This window comes from Ambystoma mexicanum, chromosome 6q (assembly GCF_040938575.1).
Source record: "Ambystoma mexicanum isolate Mex_15411 chromosome 6q, UKY_AmexF1_1, whole genome shotgun sequence".
Lineage (NCBI taxonomy): Eukaryota > Metazoa > Chordata > Amphibia > Caudata > Ambystomatidae > Ambystoma > Ambystoma mexicanum.
The window spans coordinates 577,104,981-577,131,056 of NC_090937.1; the positions used below are offsets into that span (position 1 = coordinate 577,104,981).

At 44.5% G+C, this 26,076-nt stretch overlaps 1 protein-coding gene across 1 annotated transcript in view; it reads right to left on the reverse strand.

Annotated features, from left to right (window-relative positions):
• Nucleotides 1-26,076, reverse strand: part of LOC138516152 (bifunctional heparan sulfate N-deacetylase/N-sulfotransferase 3) — a 758,026-nt gene that overhangs the window by 685,725 nt on the left and 46,225 nt on the right. The gene's annotated exons all lie outside the window — the stretch shown is intronic.

Sequence of the window (26,076 nt, forward strand, 5' to 3'; positions counted from 1 at the left end):
GCTCCTTCACCTTTCCATCAGACTGACAGACAGATTGCTACACAATGTTCACATTTCATGCAGTAGCCTGGGAGCGGGAGCCCAGCTGGGAGAAGCTGGAAGAAAGGGCCTGTGCTCGGCCGGAATTCTGTCTACTGCAGGCTGTCTGAAGCGGCCACGGGAAAGGCAGCCGAATCAGGAGTAAATAGGCATTACATCGGCGTTCGCATAAAGCACCAGGCACGGCTAAGCTACAAATTACACTTCGGCACATTTCAACATGGTTTCCATGCATAACAAAGCGAGTGAGTTTTAATACTGGCATAGCACCTTTGCAATGTGAATCCCCTCTAGGCACTGTGAAGCACCTCTAGTGGATAGCCTTCCAAAAGACGAAAAGAATACGCTGGAGAGTCCCATTGAAAGCATGTTTGTAAATCAGGCCCCCTCTCTTCCCTAGGCTTTGTAATCACCCATGTTGTTAAATGATCTTACATTCGACACGGCCAAAAGAAAACCCATCTTCCGCGTGCTATTCATGCACTCATCATAGACTGGAAGCACAAAAGCCTGGAATTATAAATACTCACTTCTGAATACATGTATATATAACTAGAAAAGAAGTGTACACAATCCAAACTTCAATCTTATGAACAACTATTGTTGGAGAAACGCGGTGAAGTTCTGAAAAGCGAGTGCCGGGCTTAAAACACAAATCTTTCAAATGCGGAACAGCAAATGGGAAGGATGCGTACATTTATAAATTCACTATTACTAATGGGAGGGTCCCGGAAAACCAAGGGGACCAAACCAGGCAAACATATAAACACATCCCCCTGGGTAGCACGCCTCTAACAACGATCTAATCAGAAGATGGAACTAATCCATCATTTCAAGTTTATATCAAAACGATCACTTTGTCACATTGTACACTTATATTCAATACATTGATGATCTCAATATAAACACCTTGTGTTCAATCCTCACATACATGATGCTACATCAAATATCTGCGCCGACATGCAGGTTTCAACCCCTTGCACATGTCTGATCATGGGGGTCTTCCTGAGGACGGTACTCCCTCATTGTGGTACTCCCTCCCACTTGTCTTAATGTTCCAAACTCCCTTTTGGTCTAGATGTGTGACACGCAACAATTGTTCCGTGAATGGAGCAGAAGATTCCTACAACACAATAAAAAGCAGGCTCCATATTCTTCTCATAGCTCACTGTTATTGCACATATCTCATATGGCGTTTTAATACACTACTTTGGAATTCTAAATACTCACAAACCTTTAGCTTAGTATTAACTGTAATGTTTCCCTCCGAAGTGGGTTTAGAAACCAAGGGCCTGATTCATGGAATTTTCAGTGCAGTGCAAAGTGACTTTGCACAGCCAACAAACACCCTGATTCACAGAGCGGTGCAAAGTGTATTTTTGCAGTGCAAAGCGACTTGAGAGCATAGTCACTTTACGTGCTGAAAGAATACACTTTGCATCACTTTGTGAATCAGGGTGTTTGTTGGCAGTTGTGACGAATCAACGTCCGGGGCACCAGTGGTCCAGGGATGAATATCGGTTTCGAAACCATCAATCAGTCTCACACCTCTAGTAAGTCAGAAAGGATATGAACAGATTGGAAACACAAGCAAATTTTAAACCTCCTTGTCCAATTTTGGTAACGTGGACAGGTCGGCAGGCTTATCTCCACACAGTCGTGGATCGTTGGTTAGTTGCAACACAATGAACATACAATTATTACCCAATGATAAAAGGTACTGTCCAGTCAAGGTTGTATACAAAATATCTACTTTATTATTATCACAAAAGACAACAGACAGTTCTAGAACACTAAAAAATACAACCCACCATGTAAAGGAATGCAGAGGACAGACAGTTTCAAGAAGGAAAAGGGATGCACTCTGGATACTGATGGGAAGGTAGTTGGTAAAGTAATTAATCACAGTAGTTCAAGGATACTTGGTTTCAACACAAAGGGAGCAATGGGTCATAAAATGTCACTAGAGGCTGTCAGAGAAGGACCAGGGGGACAGAACCACAATGTACCTGTGCTTGTGGAAGTTCTTGGTGTTCAACAGGGTCACAGTGGTTTCAGGGAGCTTTGCAATTCCAGCGACAGAGTTCAAGATGGGAGACAGCTGCGGGTATCAGGGGAGAGGCAGTTTCGGCGATCCAGGCTGGATATACAGCTGCAGGCTGACCTACATGGTGGCTCACGGTTAGGAATCATTGTCTCAGTGCTGGTTGTTGGGTCTGAAACACTGGTTGAGGCATCTCGGACGACATTAGCGACTGCGGTGTGACAACAGTCAGCAGTGCAGTCAGTTGCAGCTCGAGGGGCTAGACTGGCAAGAAAATATCCTTTAAGGCGGATGCTGGTTGATGCTTGTCAATGCACTCCTCCTAGCTTCTTCATTGGAATCGTGTCATCCTTTAAGGTGGACGGCCCAAAGCTGAGGAGAGTGTTGCAGGCAAGGGCCTTGTCCTTGGTTTGGTTTAGAGACTCTCTGGTACTTCCCACCTAGGAAGCGTGCTTGCAGAGCTTAGCAGGGCATTCTGTGTGCTGGCTGGGTACCAGTTCTGGAGCTGCTGGAGGGTTCCCTGGATTTGGTATCTCCTCTGTTCCCTGGGAGATGTTTAGGGCAGGGATCTTGCTTCCCTCTTTGGAAATCCTGGCCTTCCTTCACTGGTGGAAGCTGTACCTTCAGCCAGGGTCCAAATGAGTTCTACATGTTACTCCTTGCAAATTCTTTAACTGATCTGCCCAAAAGAGGGGCTCAGCCATCTTGTAAAGCCAAATGGGCCACAGGGATTGGTGTTGGCTAAGCCTACCTTAATGAACTAATCCAGAATCCCCACCAACAATCTCCTATATGGTTGAGGTCATAACCAGAGTGCTTTTTTTTTAACAGAAAAGGTAAATGGGTGAAAACATGTAATACTAAGTCCCACCCATCTTCCTGTCTTTTGCGGATCAAAGGGTCACTCTAGTTTATGGAGCTCTCTGTGGTTCTTGATTAAAGTGGTAGGTCTCCATTGAAGCAGCAGTGAGAACAGACTTTCTCTCCCCATCAATCCACATACTCGTCCCTTTTGAATGGGGTCGCCCTGCGGGGGCATGATACAAATAGATTTTAATAGATACTTTAAATCAATGATGTCCAGCCCATGAACACCTCTCTATCTGTTCATTCAGACCTGTCATAGTTGTCTCAAGATGGTACATCCAACTTTGCCCCTTTTTCAATAGATCCTCTTCCTGCTTAACACCTTTAGGTGTAAACCAGAGCTTCTCCGTGCTAAACTCATACTCACACTCCCCAATGAGCTAAACGTGTCTCCTGGCTCATCCTGCTCTTTTTCCCACAGTATCCCTTGGTTTCAACTTCAGTAATTAGTGATTACTTTGAATTTACTTCAATAAATATAGGTAATTGTGGGTTAAGGGTCAAAAGGGGGTTGGGAGGGGTTAGGGATGGGGTAGCAGTGAAGGGGAAGAGGGGCATACGAGGGACCCCCCAAATATAAAATTAAAAAATCGAGGTGAAATTGCGAAGTAATCATTTCGAAGTAAATTACATCAAAGTAATTATTTTGGGTGAAATGACATGGAACCTTTCCAGCAGCAGTTGGCAATGGCAATCTCTGCTTTTTTTCTAGAGACTGAACGTAACACGCTTTTTTTTATCTGCCATACTGGTATCCTGAATGCTTTTTTAACCAGCATCTCTCATGTTTATTAATAACAGCATTCCTGGTGAGAAAATGCCAGATAACGAAGTTTAAAAGATTCGATAAAAAAACACTCATAGTAGTGTGCTGGTTAATGGAGCAGAAGTCACAGATCCTTTATTTTCCAGAATATATGCTGTAAATCCTCGCTCTCTGCCATTCGGAGTGAAGACTTTGTGTTGCTTGGAATATTTGCCACACGGCATCCTTGATTACGCCGGCATGCCAGATAACAAAGTCTTTGCTGCATCTCCTGCAAGGCAGGGAGAGGCAGGCCCTGGGTATGCCCAGCATGAAATGTGGTGCCGGCCTGAGATCATGAGAAGGCTGGTGCACATGGACTTACTTCAGAAGAAAAGTGAAATGGGCACACTTTGAGCAAAGCATTTAAACTGAAGGCATTCCTGTCTAAAATCCAATGCCAAAACACTTGCGCCAGACCTATGTGACCCCTTTTTCGGATACCAAGGGCTGAATAACTTGCATCATTTTTCACAATTGCAGGAGTGTCTGGCAATTACAGAGATGGTTCATTCATGAGTCTCTCTGTAGGACCCAACTGAATGAACACTGCTTCTTTAAATGACGGCCATTCCTGCCAATTACCATTCAGGGACATCAATTAGTAGTCAATAAATCATATATATTGACAAGAGAGCTACATGTAGTTGCCACTTTCTGAACTTCCAGTGAGCCTTACAGTACTAGGTAGGTTAAAGTTCTGAGCACTTAAAACACTTTCTTTAAAACAATGAATCTTTGTTTGAAAGGAGACTCTGATGGAGGGAGATTCTCTCCAGTTTAGGGGGCTACCTCCGTCTGCTGCTCTTACAGAAGTCTAACATAGAGAAGAATTGCCCAACCCACAAGGAAAGAAGGTAGGAAACAGACCAAAACCAAATGCTATTTTCACCAGACTTACTATGAAGGAGCTCAGGGGCAAGGTGCTCGCCTTGGAAGCAAGACGACACGGAGCAACGCAGGTTCGATCCCCGGGTCCGCGCTTAGAAACCTCTGGGTATTAAGCACGTTAAAAATAACATACCATACCATACCATATCAAGCCAGCATGTAAGTCAGGCAGAGACCTCTGTGAGCACACCGTGACCTGGCTGCAACAAGAGTTGGACCCTTGCAAAGCTTGATGGCCACTCAGTTGCTCTGGCACAGGTTTACCACAAGGAACCAGCACCTGTCTGAGTCCAAGGAGCTCTGAGAGTGGATTCTATTGGGTGGACCGTGTCCGCTGTCCCTCTGGATTAAGTTTTAGCAACAAGACTATCAGGGACTGAATCCCTGCGTAGCCTTTCCGTGGAGTGAAAGGGTTGATTCCCGCCAGCCAAGCTAGAGCCGACCTATGGATATTCACTGATGGAGCGTGTACGTTCTCAAAAAGGGTAGCACATCATTTAGACAAATATTGGTTATTTTTCTATGTTCTCTGCAATTCCCCCAGTCTTTGTTGTGTCATTACGATGCTTCCAGCCTTTCTTTTACCTAATACGTTCCTACAAATTGAGCAGCGAGAACATTCAATGTGTTATTTAGTCTGGTTTTTAGTATTTTATTTTATATATTGTTTAAAGATGATACTTGACTGTTTCTCCGTTCGATCTCGGAGAAGCCTGGTCTTCTTGCTTGCGCCTCTAAGACAGACACTGAAGCTTGCTGAGCACAAGCAGCCGATTTGCATTGATTTTGCGCACTATCTGAACACATTTTAGTTTGCGGTCTGATGTGAGGATGTTTCAGACACAGCTGCTATTTGGCTTTGGTACAGATGGTGGAATACAGAACTGGAATATTTAGCAATAAGCAATAAGCCATACTCTTTTATTAGAAAAGACAAATCCAGACACAACTCTTTCTCTGAGATTTACTGGTTTTACATGGATAATTTGTATATGTTTGTACAACACTTTGACAGTACATACCTGTAGGTTTTGTAAACATATCATTGTGTGTGTGTGTGTGTGTGCATGCGTGCATGTTTGTGTGTCTCAATTTACAGGACTTTTGTAAGTCATATATGTCTGGTTTGTGTACATTCATATTTAGTAGGCCTGCATTTGTGTGCGTGCATGTGGGTGTGCACGTGTCTCTTTGTGTAGGTGTGTGTGTCTGTGCGTGCACGTATCTTTGTGCACATTTGTTTGTGTGTGTGGTTTCAGAGATCTATGCTTGTTATTGAGAGCGATACAGGATGTTACAAACATGTTCACTATGTACACGTATGTGTCATATATGTTTTGGATAGATATGACAAGTGAGATCATATGTAGCCCTCACTTTGATATATGTATAGGAGACATACATGTGCATTCGATATGCATAGCTGTATATTTCCTACTTTCCTACATTTATGTGATGAACATGTACATGTTATAATAAAAGTGAGGTTACAAGGATTCCTCACTTACATTGTGTATAGGGCACATATTGTATATGTCTGCATATACAAGTGAGATTTAGACTATTCCTCACGTTCATGTATTTATACAAAAGTTATAAGTATTCAAAGGGGGCATACATGTACGGTCTGTACACTAATGTGTATACTGCATATTTAACAAACAAATCTACGTTCACTGTGTGCATGCGTGCTATATAGACACATTTTGAAATGTAAATATCTCAAAATGGGCCAACTTGATTTTCAACATTTGTTTTCAATGCATGAATTCATGAGAACATTTAGGTGTATGCCAAAAATCTTGACAAATCGAAGTATCCAATTTTGAGATAAGTGTTTAGAATATTTTTCTCTGAAAGAAACCCTCGTGTTAAAGCCTGTTCAAAACATGATCAAAGCAACCTTTAATGTTTCAAATATGAAGCCGTCCATGAAACATTTTCAATGTAAGGGTGGCTTGCTAGACATTTTACTAGGGACTTTTTTCAGATTTTTTCAGGAAAGGGTTCAAAAGTTAGAAAGTTATTAGAAAAGTTATTTTCTGAAACTCGATTGACATTCACACCTAATGTTAAATATGCCACTAACTAGTCTGGCCAAAACACGCCTGGGGTTGCTTGAGGTCTCATGCAGAAGGCATGTGGCCAAGCAGTTCAGGCTGGACTGCATCTTTTTGGGGTGGGACAAAGCCTGATTTTTATATGGTCTTTCCCTGTTATGTAATGTCTTGGCAGGATAAAGAACAATGGTGTGGAGGGTTGCCCAGAGCTGGGACCTCTTTTATTTTGCTTTAGGCGCTAGTGGGATGGCATTATATGCAAATAGGTAGATAGACTGCATTCAATGAAGTTCCTAGCAAAGTGCCAGTGCAGAGACCCACAGCAGCATTTAAACCTAACCTGATTAAACAGTGTCAAAAACGTCCTTATTATAAAACAGGGATCATGACAAATGCTAAGTGCACATTGAATTAAGTCAATTGATGAATGACAAAATCTGCATTATTCCCAAATGTATGCCAAATTTCCCTAAAATGTTTCCACCTGTGCTCCGATAGCAAAATCCACTTTTCCAAGCAATAATTATCCACAATCATGCTTAACCATGAATTCCCTGAGGAAGGGTTGGTGCGTTTCCACCTCCTTGCAATTGTGAGCTGGGCCAAGAAAACACCCTGACAAACGAATTCTTTCTCCGCTGGTACAATATCCAGAAGGTCCCAGGCTGGGTCCCAACTAAATGGAATACCTGCACAAGTAAGGAGATAAACTAATAATGAATTATTGTTGCCAGATTACAGGAAACTTCCCTCGAATATTCCTGCAGTTTTGGCAAAGCTTCAAACATGTGGATCAGATCTGCCTCCCGCTCTCCACATTTTGGGCACCAATGTAGCAGGTTTTCACCCTGTTTATTGAACATCGCTGGCGTGTGATACAATCGAAATAAAAACTTAAATTGGTTTAATCTTTTATTAGCCAGAAGGGCCCACTTCTACATCCTATCTAAACGTAACACCACCATACTGGATCCGCCTCAGCCATACAATGGGAGTAATTTCCACACCACTGCATCCCTCTCCAGCTCTTTCCAATGAAGACGCTGATAAAAGTAGCCAATGTCCGTCAGTTTCTGGCAGAGGACAAACAGGGATGCGAAAATGCCTAACCTGCAGAAATGTTGAAAATTCTGGCTGGGTTAAATGCATTTGGATTCTGCATCGAGTATTATGGTATGGAACATCATGGAGGCTTTATTCTGGAACTTGGTGAGAATGTTATGATATGATAGGTTATTTATAATGCACTTAATACCCAGAGGTTTCTAAGTGTGGACCCAGAGATCGAACCTGTGGTGTTCCGTGTTGTCTTGCTTCCAAGGCGAGCACGTTGCCCCTGAGCTATCCTCCCGAGACTATTGAGAATGTTGGCTGACAATAATCTGGTGGCCCACTCTGAAGCTTTACAAAAGGTTCTAGAGTCCACTAAGATACAGCAGAGATTGCTTGTGGTTAGAACAGTGCTTCACACCTTCTACCAAGATTTAGTACCTTCCCAAAATGGTACATTTAGGAATCGGATGGTCTTGATAAGTGAAGGGATGGCCCAAAGGTTAGAGCAACAAATGAAGGCATGTTAATCTTATTTCGAAAATATAGGGGGTTTATAATAACACATCTTACCAGAGTGGCCAAGTCGATGTTGATGATGCCAAGGGGTAAGGCAGTTTGGCAGCATGGGATTCTAGGTGAGGTTTTGTGGATGTTCCAGTATTCCCTGGGGGCTTGTTTTTAATGGTGGGTGTAGCACAGATTGAGGGTGGTGGGGCACGGCCTCATGTGAGATCTAGAAACACAGATACCTAACCCAGGTAAATATCTGAGCGAAATTGCATCATTTATATAGGGAAACATTTAGTCTCTACACCTTACCAAGGTAACCATGAGCACTGTCCAGGTAGATCATGGTGGCATTATGCCTGATAAATGTATGACAGAGCACACACATGTATTGCAGCTCCTGATTGAAGTTGGTGTGTGAGGGACAGCTTCTCGCTTTAATGCTCATTCATGCATGCAGAGAAAGCCTTTGATCGAGTGGGCTGGAGCTTCCCCGGGGCGGCAATGCCAACATTTTTACTACCAGCAGACTTTTTTGATGGGGTGCAAATGTGTTTTCAAGATCTTTCTTCAGTGATTAGATTGGGCAATGGAGTATCCAGTACTCTTAGCATCCGAAGTGGCAAAATGCCGGGCAGCCCCTTCCCGTTGCTCTTTGCAATGCTTGTAGCACCTTTTGTGTAGGGCTTAAGGAAATATGGGGGCATAAAACCACCCTTTAGGGAAGGCTCACAGGAACTGAAACTTGCGTTGCATACAGATGATGTTGCACTTTTTACCTCTGACCCTATGAGATCAATTCCAATGACACTTGAATGTGCCAGGAAACTTAGGTTGGTGCCTGCATAGCCACTTAACCTGGTCGAGGTTGCGATAGGATATTGGCGCCAGAGGACTCATGCTGAATTGGTTTAACGTACCAATTTCTGCCACTTGAAGGGTGAATATAGTTAGGATGTTTTGCCTCCCTTAAATGTCATAGCTACTTTGGGTTTCACTTTAATAACTTCAACCCTTACTTTCTCTCTTGTATGAATCCAAATATTTCCTCATTTACATGTGGCGGCAAGTCTTTCTAACATGATGAACATGCCTGTGTCAAGAACGGACAACCACTGCTCCCTGGTTGACAGTGTTTTGACCCTTTGGTGGTTATGAATCTAATGCAATGTCCATCTTGAAAATAGGAGAGGGCCATGTTAGGGAACATAGGTTAGGTAACTCCAAATATTAGTCAAAATAGACTGAATGTTTAGCAGACTTCGTGGACACTTGGTGTGATAAAAGGACACCATGTGTACTCGCCAAGCTACACTTATATACCCATCTCTCGGGTTATTCAGTTTTACATTCAATCTCTTATGATGCAGTGCAGAGTAGATTTCTATGGCTAAACTGGTTCTATCACAGACAATATGTGTCAATGGTACTGGTTTTGACTGGTCAATCACTTTCATTTACCTCAAAGAGTTTCTCACTAGATTATTTGAAAATGTTTGTTGGAGAATAAAACAGACAACCCATAACCAAAAAACAGGTCCATTTTAGACACCTTTGAAGTGCCACCCCTGAACATGCTTGCATGACTGTGGGAGAATTCATGCTACTACTGTGCGATCGTGAATCTCTCAGCACTTTTATTGAACAACAAGATTTATAAAGGACTTGAGTGCCACATTAGGTGAGGCCATAAACACCAATCTAGCTCACATGGCACAACAAAACAGAACCAATTTCATTGATTAGAGATCATGCCCCCTGCCACTGATGCTCTAATTAAGCAATGAGCACCTCACAGACAGACTTTAGTGTCCGGTTATGGCCTGTGGCACAATGATGACACCTTAATGTGGGACCTTGCATGAAACTAGCTGATAAATCCCCCTTGAGGTGCATTTAGCTGTTAGAATACCAGTGGGGGTCGTGGGTACAGATAGGGGAAGTCCAGAAAGACACTGGTATGGGTGTACATAGGGCACAGGCGAAGGAAAGCAAAGACAACCAACACATTGTTGTGAGGCAGACAGTGCTGGAAGAATGTGGAAAGCACTGCAAAAGATGGTGTTGAATGGGAACCAGGGCTCCAGGCTGAACAGACGCATGAGGGAGCAGAGATGGGCTGGTGGGGGATATCGAATTGACTGGGAAGAAGGCAAATGTGTCTGGTTACGGATAGGCACAGACACAGGAACTGTGGGCACCGGCTGAGGAGGTGCCATGCAGAATAATTAGCAACATTACCAACTGGTGAAGCCCCCTGACTAAGCAAACAGGAGAGCAAATGGGCCTCATTCCAAGTATGTTGGGGCGGGTAAAATAGGCAGTAATGTGGTGGTAATTCTGTTATCACCACATTACCGCTGCATTACCTCCAGCTTACCACCAAAATGTTCAAAATCAGTGGAAATACCGCCAGCGATAATTCCACTGGAATCCCCATGGAGTCCGATGGACTCCAGCAATGGAGAGTAACACCGCCCTATCACCACTTGCAATCCCACGGTAAATCCATGAGACCATGTGGCCGTTATGGTAAGCGAGTTTGGCAGCAATAAGGTGGCTTTACCCCTGAATTACCACCACACCCATAATGAGGCGCACTGAAGCAGTAGTACTTCTACTCGAGTTCGCCATAGAGCATTGATTTGTTGTTTGTAAAGTTTGCTTCCTTTTTTCTTCCTTCCATGGCAATATTTTCCTCTCACGCTTATAATTCCAGTCACGTTCTGGAAGGTCACGCTGGCGATCCATTCCATAACAGCTTTTTAGCTGGGGCCTCTTTCCCCTCAAGTCAGTTGTGATTTTACAAAGCAAAAGTGTGTGGCTTCATGGGAAATCCTACTTCTAAGCATGCCCTCTCAACATCTAGGATGACAGCAAACTTTAGACATCTCATGTGCATAGAAATGGGAGCACACCCAGTTTTAGCTATCCCAAAAAATGCGCCGCAAGCAATCTCACACTACCAGCGCAAAACACCATGCGCATGCGCTGCATGAGAGATCATAATCTTGCATTTCCTACGGGTTGTGATTATTTTAATACATTTAAATTTAAATAAAGTGACACATCACATGCCTATTTGCTTGACTGGAAGAAGGCTAATCACATAATGTTAAGAAAAGATAGCATCGGTGGAGAGGCATGTTGTGTTATGTTGTGCTGAAGGTTCTTATACCGCACACTGTTGCCACCTGCGTGGTTTCTTGGCATGGGTGGCAATGGATCCCCCCCACAATTAGTGGTCTGCCCCAACCCCAAATGGTGCTCTGCTCCGCCTCTAATAAAGGCCATTTTGTATCAGTCGATCAGCCAGCCATCACGTGTTTACATTTCCTTTGCTTGCTTAGCGTATGCTTTCTTCTGGCCTGAAGCAGACACCACAGGAATAGAGGGGCCATGGTTAACATTGGGGCAGGGCCCAGCTCTGTTAAAAGCAAGCTTCCCACTTGATGCACACACTGTTGTTATCTAAATGCGCTGCTTACAATTTAATATGAAACGACAAAAAAGTCATTTCCAAAGTGAAACACGTTATTTAAACTAAAAGACGCAGGTTGATTTCTCTTTTAATCTGCTTTTAGTGTGTTTGTCTTAATGCTCTTATGCCCATTGCTTTGAGTATTTATCTGAGGGCATCATTCTAAAGATGTTATTGGCTTGTCAATCTGCTCGATTCAATTCAATTTAAATGCTTCTTTTGTGTTGACAGCAGTTATTAGGAAGCACAGCTGCTTGTCTACAGGTGACAACTTCTGAGTGTCCCTATGGGGCAGACATTCTCTCACCCTCACCCTGCTAATGAGGAAGGGAACAGACCAACCACTCCCCTCCCCTGATTGCATGCTAAAGCACATGCATTTACAAACGAATTGCAAAAAGCCACACAATTTAGAGGCAGCTTTAAACATACAACATCTCAGCAACTATCATTGAACCTGCTGAGCTACCTAGGCAACTTTCTGCTTTAGGATGTGTCACTATTTTTTCAAAGAGTTTAACATTGGCAGAGTGAGGTTCCTGCTTCCATTACTAAACTAAAAAAACCTGCCTTTGGGTGATATCTCTTCTGTCAAAAGGCCTGTTTATTAATGCATATTATTTGAAAATGAGCTGGGAGTGATTTCTGATTTAGCTCAAAGCACATTTTCTCTTGCTCGCTGCATTCCACTACGTGTTTGAATAATGAACGATGTCTTCACATTAAATAAAATATATGCCTTATCTTGCTTGCATGCACATCATTCATAACAAGAGGCTCAGGCATTGACTAAGAGTAGGTGACTATCACACATGTTTAACCCAGTGGGAAAATGAAAGACATTTCAAATGAACCCATATCAGGTGTGAGATGCTAAACCATTTATCATCACGTTGCATTCTGGTACATATAAACCCAACTTTGTGGCCTGAAACTAAAACTGCAAATATTGTACAGAATATTGAATGAATTGTGTAGAAAGCAAGTACTTGAACATCTCAGCTCTTACAGGGCACATGTCAAGAGTTATATTATTAAAGCATAGTGCAAATAAGCAACAGTAAGTTAGTCTGTTTCCCCATAGCCATTCCTCCAGATTTGTGTGATGCTACTAGGACTAAGAAAGGGCGGGAAACAAGGAACCTCAATGGCATGCTGTTATCTAGTCACTGTAGTTGATCCCTCTCCTGCCCTTCCCCCGACTGGCACTCAACTACAAATATATATTCTCAATATATGTGCACATGAAAAGTGAGCTAAAACATTTAAGGGTAATTCTGGGACGGGGCATGGGAGGGCATGGCTAACAAAAGTAAAAGTGAATTGCTGCATACAAAGGGTCATTGCAAGTACCCTCTCGCCTCCGACAGAAAGAAATGAGGTTAGGTGCAGCACAGAAGTGAAACCATCTCCAATACAGAATAAGTGCAGAAATTGCAACCTAGCCCTAATCTTGCACCTTCTCCTTCATTCCCGCTCACTCCGCTTCTCCCCCACTAAGCTCACTCACCTCACCCCTTCTATTGTAATGCTAATGTTTGGCAACAGTTATTCCATGCAGCCAACCCCCCTAAATCTAAGACTTCGCCTCCTAAACGTTTATGATTGAATGATGAGGTGGAAATCAGATTCGGGGGCAGCTTCTGGTTTGCAAAGGTATTTGGGGCCCAGAGCCCTGGGGTCTGCATCAGTTAGTCGAGCCCAAAGTTTGAAAGCCGACCTTTCACTGTTTATCAGGCGCCATTGTGAGGATTTCTGTGGACGAGCACTGTGGGGAGATTTATTTCAAGCCAAGGATGTCAGGCTGCATGATTCTGGCTAATTAAGTAACACATTTGACATCTGGCAGGGTCACCAGTACCTATCATCCTTCAGAAGTTGATAAACTGGGTCCCTTGGGACATCCTCTTTATCTTTCCTATTGATCAAACTATGTAACTCAGTGACCAGGGGACTCTGTACAGAGGGAGGTCACCTAGTCTTCAGAAATCTTTCAAGCCCTGGCTGTTCACTAGACCACAATAGGCAAACTAGCACGAGACCCTCTAAAGACTGGGCCAAGCAGAACATTCAACCTGTAGCCACCCCAGGCTGGGACTGTAAGACTCACAGGAACGACTCAAGGGATGGACCACTGGGATTTTCACAACATAACAGCTATCACAGATCTGGAGAAATAGACTGATCAGAGCACCAAGCTTGCGAACCAGGAGGAAATGGAGACTAACCCATTCGAATCAGCATCACTCACTTGTGCAACAGGGATGTGCTCAGATGTGACTATTTAAAAAACAAATAAACTGAAGCCAAAAATACAAAATACTGCTTTTTCTTTTCTCTCATTTCCATGCATTTATATGTGGGGAGAGACCCCCTGCAGCCCCCCCCCCCTACTCCCCACACATTATATATTACCCTGACCCACATTCAGCATTTTCGGGCTCTGCATTTTGTGCCTGATATTTGCGAGGTGAAAACCCTGTTAACAATGCTTAAATAAAGAGCACCTTGGAGATCAGAACCCGGGCGCGTCAGTCTCCCTAACTGTTCCCTTCATCAGGCACAGCAGACATTAGACACTTACACGACGCAACCATCATGGAAAGAAACCCAGAACAGTAACACCTCATCTCAATGAATACGACACGATCTGAAATCTGTTGCTTCATTCTAGCCATAACATTCCAACAATAGTACTTCTCATTAGCCCCAAACCACTTACCTCCTCCCCAACTACTCAACTCACTTTTCACTCTTCTAGCACCCTTAAACTACACACAGAGCAGATTTTTTCTGCACCTGCAGAAACGACAGTTTTGGCAAAAACACCTGCAAAACAGCCATTTTTGCAAAAAAGACTGTTTTAAAAAAAAAGACACAAGGGGCAAGACTGAAAACTTTTTTTGATGCAAGAAATGAACTGTGCAAGCAAGCACATCACATCACTTGCGCCAAAAAAAGAGCAGCCCAATACACTATTGCATCTGAATGGGCGGATCTTGTATGCACCCATTCAGATGGCATTTTTCACCACTTCGCGCAAATCAGGGGGTGTTTCTGAACATTTAAAAGCGCATTTCAAATTTACAAACAAGATGTGCTTTTAAATGTGCCCAAATTGTACACAACCATATGTGCCTACTTTGAATAAGCACACAGTGGGTGTCACTGCATGATAGGGTCTTTCATGACTCAGTCAAGCAATCATTTTTTTCCCTTTTTTATGTGTGACAGCAAAGTTATGAACCGCTGTTGTCTCACTTTAAACATTTTAAAAAAATGGCTGAATATGAGAGAGAGGTGGGTGATGGGTGAGATGTGGCGTGGTAGGCAAGAAAGCAGATGGAGAGCAGTGGGTCAGGGGGGGTGGCAGTGCACAAGAGAGCAGAGAGGAAGCAGTGGGGTGGCGGGCCAGAAATTAGACTGGAAGCAGAAGTACAGAAAATAGAGCTAGCATGGGATCAGGGGGAGCAGTGAGTCAAAAGAATGAAGGACTGTGCATTGCATGAGGATTTGGGGAGCGTAAGGTGTCAATTGGGAGTATGATTTGGAGTGTGGCAGGGGTTAGGGGGTGCAAAATATGACTTGGCAGTGTGACAGAGCATGTGAGTAAGTGTATGACAGAGTGAGAGGTTCGGGAATGCAAGCAGTGATGGGCAATTGGTGAGACATGTGAGGTGTGTTGGTGAGAGAGGTGTGCAGGTGTTTGGGGATAAGGGTAATATTTTCAGCATTGCAATGGATAATGATCAATACTGTCAACAGTATGAAATATGCATGCACATTAAACCAAACGCGTAGCCAAAACAAACACTGTTCTGCCAAGCCAGATATTTATATTGATACACAAGTTACAAATAATGACACCCTGGCTCTCTTGTAGCCTTGGGCACCGCCTCTTTCCTGCAATGGGCCAATCTTACACCCTCAAGTCAATAAAACAAGCGCCGCAAAAATGCAGCATAAATAAAGGTTTGTGCTGCAAAATTATCTATTTCATGCCACAACATCCTGGAGAGTCTGTATAACGCACTTAATACCAGCGAGTGGTTTCTAAGAGAGTGGGATTGGGATTCAAACCTGTGTTGCACCGTGTTGTCTTGCTTCCAAGACAAACGTGTTTCCTCTGAGCTATCCTTCCTCCCCTGAGGAGCATAGGTTACCCTTTTAGGGTATTCATTAACTGGATGCAAGCCTTTTATTGTCTTAAGCTTACTGTGAGCTTGCAAAATGTCACTTTAATAAATACAAATAGCTTTGTAAAATATGTTTACTCAAACCAGTTTCATCTGTTGACCCAAATTTTATTGTGCCCCCACCCCATCCCCTCGTTCATTTGTGCCACAAAGTTTGTCCCCTTAATATTGATTTCTAGAGATACCACTTTTTGTCTGTACTAGAACCAATCTTAATACAAGCAAACATACAGCCAATCAAATCGCTTTAACATGTTAAAGGTATATTTCACAAAGAGATGATGCAGCAGGAAAATGTACATGTACATTTTAATGAAATCAACATTTTCTACTTATTTTTTCCATTTTGAAAATTGTGTCCATTTATATAGATGCATATAAAAACAAGCACTGGAAAGCCAACAACTTTGGCTTTTATATGGGGAATGGGGTACACATTTTCCAGGCACTGCCATAATAATGTCAACAGCTGGAAAATTGTGTTAGTCCCATGCCATATTATGGAAGTCCATGGCAAATGGCTTTCTCATGCCTATAGAAGCAGCAATACGGTTGGATTTGCAAATGCAAGTTTTAAAAAGGAATTTAGGCCAAAGAACAGATGCAAGGCCACATAAGATGCTTATAAATGAATTGGCTGAACACACTTGATTAAGATATTTTTATGTGGATATGTATTACAGCCCAACTAAGCCATTACCTTTCAGAAGGCTGCTTACAAATAAAAATGGTACCTCGAAGAGATCCAAGGGGTGTGTATTTTGGATTTGGGGGTTCATGTACTGGGTATGAATAGCCATAGGGATTAGCATGGGCATGGACAGTCAATGAGTAGATAAAAAAGCCTAACATCATCCACAGGGTGTGTGTCCATACTCACACCCCTCCTTTCTTCTAGCCTCCTAACAGTGCTAATGATAGCACAGCCAATGTTTAGAAAGACATCCTGTTGATGACACAGGCGAAGCTGCAAGTTCTCGCGATCTGATGTCGTTGTTACAACTGCTTGCAAAATCCTAACAATATGTCTAATTCCCAGATGATTGAAAGTGCCAAATACACATGTGCACACACATTGTGTTACCGAGACCCTCAACACGCATGCCACGGATTCCCAAAGAGGACATGGTGTTGTGGAAGAACCAGGCTGCAGTAGAAGTTCTACACATCCTTGTCCACCTTAAGTATGAAAGTATATGAATTTATATGGCATTTATAACACACCTGTACACAAGTGTTTTTTAAGTGTGACAAGACAAGGAGGGGGAAAGAGAGGGAGGACAAAACAACTTACTAGGCCTTGTGTCAATCAGATCGCACAAGTGCAGGGAAGGGGATGGGGAGATGTGCAAAAAGGAGGAGGGCAGAAGTGCAGGTAATTAAAAGTGCAGCCAGCGGGTGGCTAAGTGCAGGTAATCAGAAGGTGCAGCCTCCAGAGGGGACTGTAGGGTTACAGATACAGACCACAATTGCTGGGGGAGCCAAGTGGCACTGTGAGGTGCAACTTGACAGGCCGGGACCTGGGCCCAAGTTCAGAGGGTGGCCAGGTGACCAGTGCGTGGAACTGGCAGGTCATCAGCAGGGGAGAGAAAGAGAAAAAGCATAAGCAAAGGGGAAGGTCTTGCGTTGCTTCCGGAACCGAAGATGGTTCTGCTCAAGTTTGAGAGAGGCAGGGAAGCTGTTCCAGAGGGAGGCCCCAGCCGAAGAAAGAGATCTGCCCCAATTCTCTGCTTGGAAATTCAGCTGACACTCAGAGAGTTGGAGGTGGATGAGTGGAGAGCTTGAGATGGGAGGTACTTAGGAAGGGAGAGTTGGAGGTAGTGTGGTCCCAGGCCCCAGAAACCTTTGTGGACAATGCAGAGAGCCTTGAACTTGACCCTTGCAGCCAATGGGAGCCAGTGAAGAGATTTCAGAGCTGGAGAGATATGATCCCTGGGCTTGAGGCCAAGGACAAGTCTTGCAGTCCTGTTGCGGATAAGTTGCAAAGCGGAGAGTAGAGGCAGGAAGATTTAGAAAGAAGCTGTTGCAGTAGTCCAGCCTTGAGAGGACCAGAGCTCTGGAGAGAGTGAGCTTCTGCGGGAAAGTGAGGAAAGGAAGAATACCTCTGAGGACGTGCAGCTTCTTAGAGACATCAAAAATGTGAGAGAAGGAGAGGGTAGAGTCGAAGATGACCCCAAGGTTTTTAGATTCACAGGTAGGAGCAGGACGAGGACCCAGAGTGGGCAGCCAGCGGGAGAGAGGAAAGGAGGGAGCTGCTGTTCGGATGAGGAGGATCTCCGTTTTACTGGCATTAAGGCAAAGATCATTGGCGGCACACCACTCCTGAATTGCAGACATACTGTCAGGAATGCGAGAAGGAGTAGAGGTGGCTGAGCGGAGCCTGAAAGAGAGCTGTGTGCCATCCACATTACACTGAAAGTTGGAGCAGAGAGCAGCAATGCCAGGTATTGTTTGAACAGCCAGGGAGAGAGGTTAGAACCCTGGGGAACACCACAGGCACAGAGAGAGATAGAAGAGAGAAGGACCCCAGTTAGACCTGAAAGGGTCGGTCAGAGAGGAAAGAGGTCAGCCAGTCCAGGGCCTGATCAGTGATACCTAGGTTATCATGGAGTCACTTGAGCAGGATGGCATGGTTGACCATGTCGAAAGAAGAAGAAAGATTGAGGAGAAATGCACATGGGCTTGGCAGCTGGATATACATTAGCTAAAGCAACCATATGGGTGGAGGACTGATTGCCACCTGAAGTTAATGGAATGTATCCTTTCACCAACCTGAGTCCCGAAAATGCATTTCACATGGCAGGGCTTAAAGAGTCTGTGATTTTAAATGTTTGTTTTATTTTTCCTCATCCAGTGTTAGGAACCTCCAACCCAGAAGATGGGGTTCTGTCCTGAGAAAACCAAACAGACCATGGGTACACCACTGTCATCACAAACCGTGGGGGGAAACTAACATACCACAAAGCAAAGAAGACATCATACGCCAACCTTGTGGTCTGTCTGTTTTATGCATCAAATGCCCGACTGGATTTTTCTATGAAATAACCCTGGCCATAGTGCAGAGAGGGTGTGAGCATTATGCTTCGACATAGGTCATTGCAGATAAAAAATCTGTACAAACGTGCATTTTGCAAACAGACGTTTGGTGTAAGTCAAACAATGCGAAGAGACAATGCAAAGCAGCCGTAGGCCTAGTACCTACCTGGCGAGACATCGCCCTACTCCGCGTTGATGCAGAACTGCAATGTCTGCTATCTTCCCGCTCTAATAGTCTTTCAGCTGCATCTGACCTGTGAACAAGTGATGCAATTATGCCAATAACTTCCCTCGGAAAATAAACTACAATTTGCTTAAGGAGGGACTAGAACAGGATCTCCTTCTGTCAGAAAATCTCATCGAGCACTATTTATGGGCTCTAAAAAAAATAATTAATCAAGCAATGTTTTATTTGTCCACATACAATGTGGGCAATGTCTCAGATGCTCAAGTAACAAACGTACTACAATCATGGTATGTCCCTTTAACTCTCTATTCTCCTCCCTTGGAAAATTCATCTCATTTTTCGGCCTCCACTTCCAACTCTTTGCTGGTGATAACCAGACATGTTTCCCCTTTCTCTCCCTCACAGCTGCTCTCCCAGAATGCATCACCACGTGCCTCACTGCCATCTGACTCTGAATGGGCTCACCTCCGGTCTCTCATTACACATCGCCACCTGCCCTAATGCCATCTGACACTGGATGGCCTCACCCCTGCTATCTTAGACTGCATCACCATCTGCCTCACTGCCGTGTGACACTGGATGGCCTCACCCCTGCTATCTTAGAATGCATCACCATCTGCCTCACTGCCGTGTGACACAAGCCCCGGGCCGCATGAAATGCAGGACGATAGAGGGTCTGGGAGTTTAGGCGCGGGGTGAGGGAAAACGGCGCAAAAGCGTAGGGAGGGGCGTCCGAACGGCGCCACAAGAAACAAAAGCCCAGGAAGGGCAGGAAACAGCACCTGGGAAGGTGCGAAATGTAACAGCAAGGAGTCAGGGGGGTAACCCAGCCACCCCCAGGAAGGAACAAAAGGCCGGGGGTATAAGTAACCCTGGAAAAGGAGAGGCAGCACAAACCAGGTAAGAGCTCACCTCTCTCGGGTAGGCTCTTAGTGCCTGGAGAAGGGGAAGGAAAAATGTTTGCCACCCAACCCACCCTACAATAATAACGGAAGAAGAAGGGTGCAGGCAGGAGCAGGTATGCCGAGTACTCTCTCAGTACACAGTCCAAGAAAGAAGGAGCAAGCAGAAGTAAGAACGCCGAGTACTCTTTTGGTACACGGTCCAAGAAAAGAAGGAGCAGGCAGAAGAAGGAACGCCGAGTACTCTTTTGGTACACGGTCCAAGACATGTCGTAGGCGGCATGTGCCCAGGAACGAAGGCCCAGGGATAACAAGGACTCAGGAGGAGCCTTGGGCAACTTCGGGACTGGACACAATGTGCCCAAAAGCATATGGCAGTGTAATTATTTTGTTGTGTTGTATTTTCTGTAAGAAAATAAAATGCCTACGGCCTACAACTTTTCCATACACATAAGTTGTCTGTGATTTATTGCTTAGGTAGGGATCTGGTAAGAGAAGCAAAGTGAACCCACACTACTCAGCCTATGACACTAGATGGCCTCACCCCTGCTATCTTAGAATGCATCACCATCTGCCTCACTGCTGTGTGACAATGGGTGGCTTTTCACCGCTCACTGCTTGATGTTCAACTCCTCTGAAATTCAAGACATCTTTCTCACTGCCCAGAAGGCTAACCCTATGCTCCCATCTAGTATCTCCTTCCCTCATAGCCTCCTGAACTACTCACTCCATTACTCTTGTCTCTCAACCTTGGAGTGTATTTTGACAGAACTGTAACACTCTCCAAGTTCATCATGACCACTTCCAACACAGCACAGATCAAACTTCTCAACATAAGGAACATCTGCCCAGACCTTTCTAACCAATCTGCAAAACCATTGACCTCCACCTTAGTGCTCAGCAAACAAGACTGCTGCTCAGGCCAGTCTTCCTTTCTACTCCTTCAGTCCCCTGAACACATTTCTCAACTTGTCCACATGCCCCTGTTAGAAACCAGTCGGATCTGGCCCTACTGCATCATAGTGAAACCCCCGCTGGATGTCTCTCCATGTAATATCCCCCCCTTTCTGTTTCTGATCCTCGTTCTTAAATTTATCCACGGTCTGGCTCCTCATTCCGCTGCGGACTGTATTTCTCTCTACCTACTCCCCCTGGACCATATGTGTGATGCCTGCCAAACCTCCCGCTCAACACTGAGGACGGGGAGGATCTTACAGGCTCGGCCGGGCCCGGATGTCAGGAGCTAAATAAAGACGCAACCACTTGTGTGCGGTAAACTACTGGCACGGCCCGTTTCAGCTGCGTGCCTTCTTTATTCCTCATCTCCCCTCCTCTTCCTCCCATCACGTGAGGTGGGCTCCCCCTCTCTCATGTGACATGAGGCGGGTGGAACACCACAATATGCTCCTCCTTTCTCCACATACTATCCCTGCTCCATCTTTGCCTTCTCCCACTTCTGTTTCGTCTTTTATCTTGCCTCCTTTCACAGGAATAAGAACATTGTTCAAGTGCATAAAGATTGAAGGCCACACAGGTCCGTTGAGAACACTCCGTACATAAGGATGAAAGTTTCAATAAAGTTCGAACTTTTGTTCTAACTAAAGCTACACTTGTCTACTCGCAGAGGCCATCGCGTGGACCTTCTTTACTGCCTTCTTCTTCCAAGGCCAATCCCTGCACCTGATTTAGAGGCAAAGCAGGTGAAAGCTGGGTTGCAGAAGTTAAATCATTGTGTTGTTCTAGTTATCACACCCACTCAAATACACCACAACGAAAACTCATGAAAAGCTGTGTTCAGCTTAGTTTAGTTGGGAGAGCAGACGTTTGGTGGTAGCAATGCAATCACCTCTGTCATCTCGGAGTTCGCAGCAGCCACCTTCCCTGGAAACAGGGACCCCTACAGGGTTCCAGCCAGCAGGTCACACCTGCGCACCCTGACAGGGGGGATTGCTGAGGGTTTCCTAAATCTATAGCATGGCGCAGGAACAAGAGGGAGTCTACCAGCCCTGAGCTGGCGGCCCGCCACTTGCAAAACTGCCAGGCCCACCTGGTGGCACCAGGAATATACCAGACGGAAGCTTTTCTGTCAGACAAAATCAGACAGGCAAATCCTGCTGCTAGGGCACCCTGCTTTCTAAAATGGTGGTTTCTCCACCTCCCAACTGGTGGCTGGTAAGATGGCGGCATGCCTGGTGGAGGAATGGTTTATGCCAGGCACTCAAACGCATCACAGTTCTAAACATTTTCCGCCACATAAGCATAAGCCAACCATACACAACAACACCTACCGACGTCAGAAGAGCAGAGCACGCCGGAAGATGGCTCTGCATGCTGACAACTTTTCCATAAAAAGATGGGCTCAGCTGGTAAAGGAGCAGAAATCCATACAACATAAGGTTTTCTTCAGGCTTTTTCAGACTACTTTCCTAAAAAACCCCTATGTAGATCAGGCAGTTAGGTCTGTATCCTGGCGCTGGTATTTCTGATGCTCATTTCTCCATAGGACAGCTCCATCCTTGGCTCCTAGCATGAAGGCATTTTGCACAGTCTGCATTTAAATAATACTATCCCTGTTGCCAGAAATGATCCCTTGCTCGTTCCTTCAGTTTAGCATTCTGCGGCAAAGCGCGGCAAAATTCCTTTGGTAGTTGTGCTAATTGAGATGCATTGCATCTGACAGGGCCATCAGCGTGGTTAATAAAATGCATTAAGTGTAAATAGATTAGGCATCCCAAATCCGTCTCTTTTCAGATCTAGCGGTTCGCGCAAAATGACTGCATTTAAATAATTTTGATTTCTAAATCCACGAAAGTACGGATTTTAAGCTTCTCTTTATGATCATTAAAAAGGGTCCTTATGTTTAAGTAAAATGCAATGGGCCTGATTTACAAAGCCTTTTTCAATGGGGTTTTCTCATTCAAAAGCGTTTTTGCAAATGAGGCCCGATGTCTCATTGCCACTCATCTTCCTGTATCTTGCCCCAGATAAGAGGAGGTTATAACATCAACCGCTATCAGATGTGAGTCAGGCACAAATATGAGCGGAACATATCCGTCTCACTTATTACATATTGCCTCGTCTTTGCCAATATCTGATTGTGGTGCATTCCTACCAGATTTGTTATTATTCATCAAATTTTGCTCCGATATAATTTTGCTTTCCTTATAAAAAAAAATGAGCACGTAAATATTATCAGTTTGAGGGGTGTTTATGAAGGACTCAGACCGCCTATAACTACCTAAAGTAGCAATGTCTCATCTGAGGCGACCTATTGTCCTTTTACAAACTCGGCTTCAATGGGTGACAGAGTCGGGGACACCCAAGATGGCTGCACTCCTTTTGGGTTACTGACATTGCCAGCACTATGCACATCCTTAGGGCAAAAGGAACTCTCACGTTGATCTCCAGGGAGGATGCAAGTGAGGGGAAGACCTCAGGAGGCCTATATTCGGTGCTTGTAATCCGCACCGACCCCTGTGCCACGATACGGATGAATTCCCGGCCTTGTAGATCCATGTGATGAGTGGTGCCCAGTTCTGAATTTCATGGGACTCCGGCAGTGTGGGATAATGGAGGTGCCCCTGGAGGGAGGCCTCAAAAGAAGAAAGTGGTTACCAGGGGACCAATCCTGCTGAGAGACTAATTAGAGATGAGCATCTTTGAGGTGAGCTGGGGGAGTACAGCAACCTTCTCATGAGCGGGTTGTGACTCCTACTTGCATGTCGGAGGGGAATGCATGCACCTGTAGGATGACAGTGCTGGGGCTGTTCTCCTTTTGATGAAAGTCCAGATCTGAGCTCTGGGATTCTGTCCTGTTACTGGGCTCTGCTAGCCATAAAACATTTTTAAATATAGTGATCTTTTGGGAATGATTAGGGGTGGACTACAAGGGGAAGTGTTGTACTTTCACCAAGGAGGAGGAATCCAAGGTTTTTTTGAGTGCCATGACGATGCCAGCTGGGAATGGTTGTCAATGCTTCTAGGATGAGGATGCTGTTATCTTACTGTTTGAGGGCACTTATTCCTATAGTTCCAGAGTCCCATTGAGGGGCACCTGTGCTTCTGTTGGCCTTTGAGGGTTTGCTCTGGCTTGCCTACGGGAATTGCGCTCCCATCTCTGCCAAACTTACAAATACTACTAGATGGATTTATGCCAAACCAACCAATGATTTGCATCCAGGGGTGTGGGCTGTGCGCTTGAGCAAACACTGTACATTTTCCCTCTGAGAAAACCAATATAAATAGTGAATAACAGACCTCTCTTCGACCGTTTACATTTTTTGAACTGTAACATAGATTTGCACCAAATGTTCCAGTTCTGGGGGCCTTGGACAGACATTTTGTTTTGAAAATGTGTTGCAGCTCCGTCCTAAGAATCAAAAGTTATTAGCCATAGAGTTTTTGCATTTCCCATGGATGAATGGTTCACCTTAACTATAGGGCAACTAGTGTCACCCTATAAACTTTACTTATATATACAAACTTTCAGCCAGGTCACACTCATCACAGCACTACCAGGTAGCCCAGTTCAGAGACATATGAGTAATGCATTGTGGGAATTAAAATGATCAAAATGTCAATTCTTTGCTCCAGGAAAACATCTTTGTCATAGGCCAGTGCTACTATATACATATAACTGTTCAAATCAAGACAGAGATCTTTCAAGGATGCAGACAACCACACGCATGTTTCACCCTTATTAGGGACAGTTAGTGCGGTATAGTCTAGATCCTTGTAGTTGGATCATTGTGATACGTTGAACAAAAACCAGCAAAGTTATGGTGGGTTTAAAGGTTTTTTTTTAAAAACTTCCACCCGAGACTTGAAAGCCATTTCAGCCAGGTCACACACATCACAGCACCAGGAAGTAGCCTGTACAGGAAGTTCACTTCCAATTCAGACCTAGAGATATTTGATTAGAGCAAAGGATTAGCATGTGTTCAAATGTGCATACCCACAATGCATTGCCTATCTTGCTCTGAACTGGAGGAGAACTTCCAGTGATGGCTATTGGTGGCATATTTGACATCAGATGTGTTGTGCAAGCGTGCATAATGCATAACCCTCTTCTTTGGGCAGCTCTTCACAAAATGGCAATGACCAAAGAGCATTCAGAAAGATGAACCTGGAAATAAATGGGTGGATTAACAAGGAGGTTTCAGGTGGTAACTCTGGAGATTGCCTATATGATGCACAAAGAAGCCACCAGCAGGAACTCTGGCTTACTCCCAGGAATAGAAGAGTAACTCGGGAGTAAGCCAGTTACTGCTGATCCTCTGGCACAACTACCCATTTCAGCTCCTCTGCTCCCCCCAGACCCAACTGGTAACCCGCCCAGGGTGCACCTCTTAAGTGCAACCTTCTCTTGCTCCCCAGCCAGGTGTGCACATTAGAAATCCCACACATACAGCCATTACTCTTTCTTCATGAGTTGCAAAGCTCCTGGGCATCTCTTTGTGAAATCGCTTCAAAGGCTTTTAAGTAAACCCTAGAGTGACATGTAAACAGCTACGCATATATGTTTTTTGAACATGTATTTTTGAGTAGGTTGCCCAAATATCTGCGAGCGTGGAACAAAAACAGACTGGAGCATGGATGCTTTCCACTGGCTTAGTTCTTGGGAAGATGGCAATATCATGGGGTCACTTTTGAAGAGCTCCATAGGGGAGGCACTATGCTTGCATCTGAGCACCTAGGTTATTTCCTCCCCTCCGTCTTCTTGTTCCAATATATCTCCTGTGCGTACGTGATGGCTTTTTCTACTTCCTAAAGTATCTTTTCTTCCACTATCTCAGGATGACTTTTTTTGCATCAGTCTTGATTAATGTTTTCCTCCCATGGCCTATTGGGAGCTGTCTCCCTCTGTTGGAATAGGCCACAAGAACTGATCAGATATTTATTTATTAAAATAATGTTTAAAACCTTTATCCTTTTTGGGGAAATCACCATCATGTGGAACTGGCAGGCCTTAGGGGAAATGGAAGGTATCCTCGTCAAAGGAGTGCACA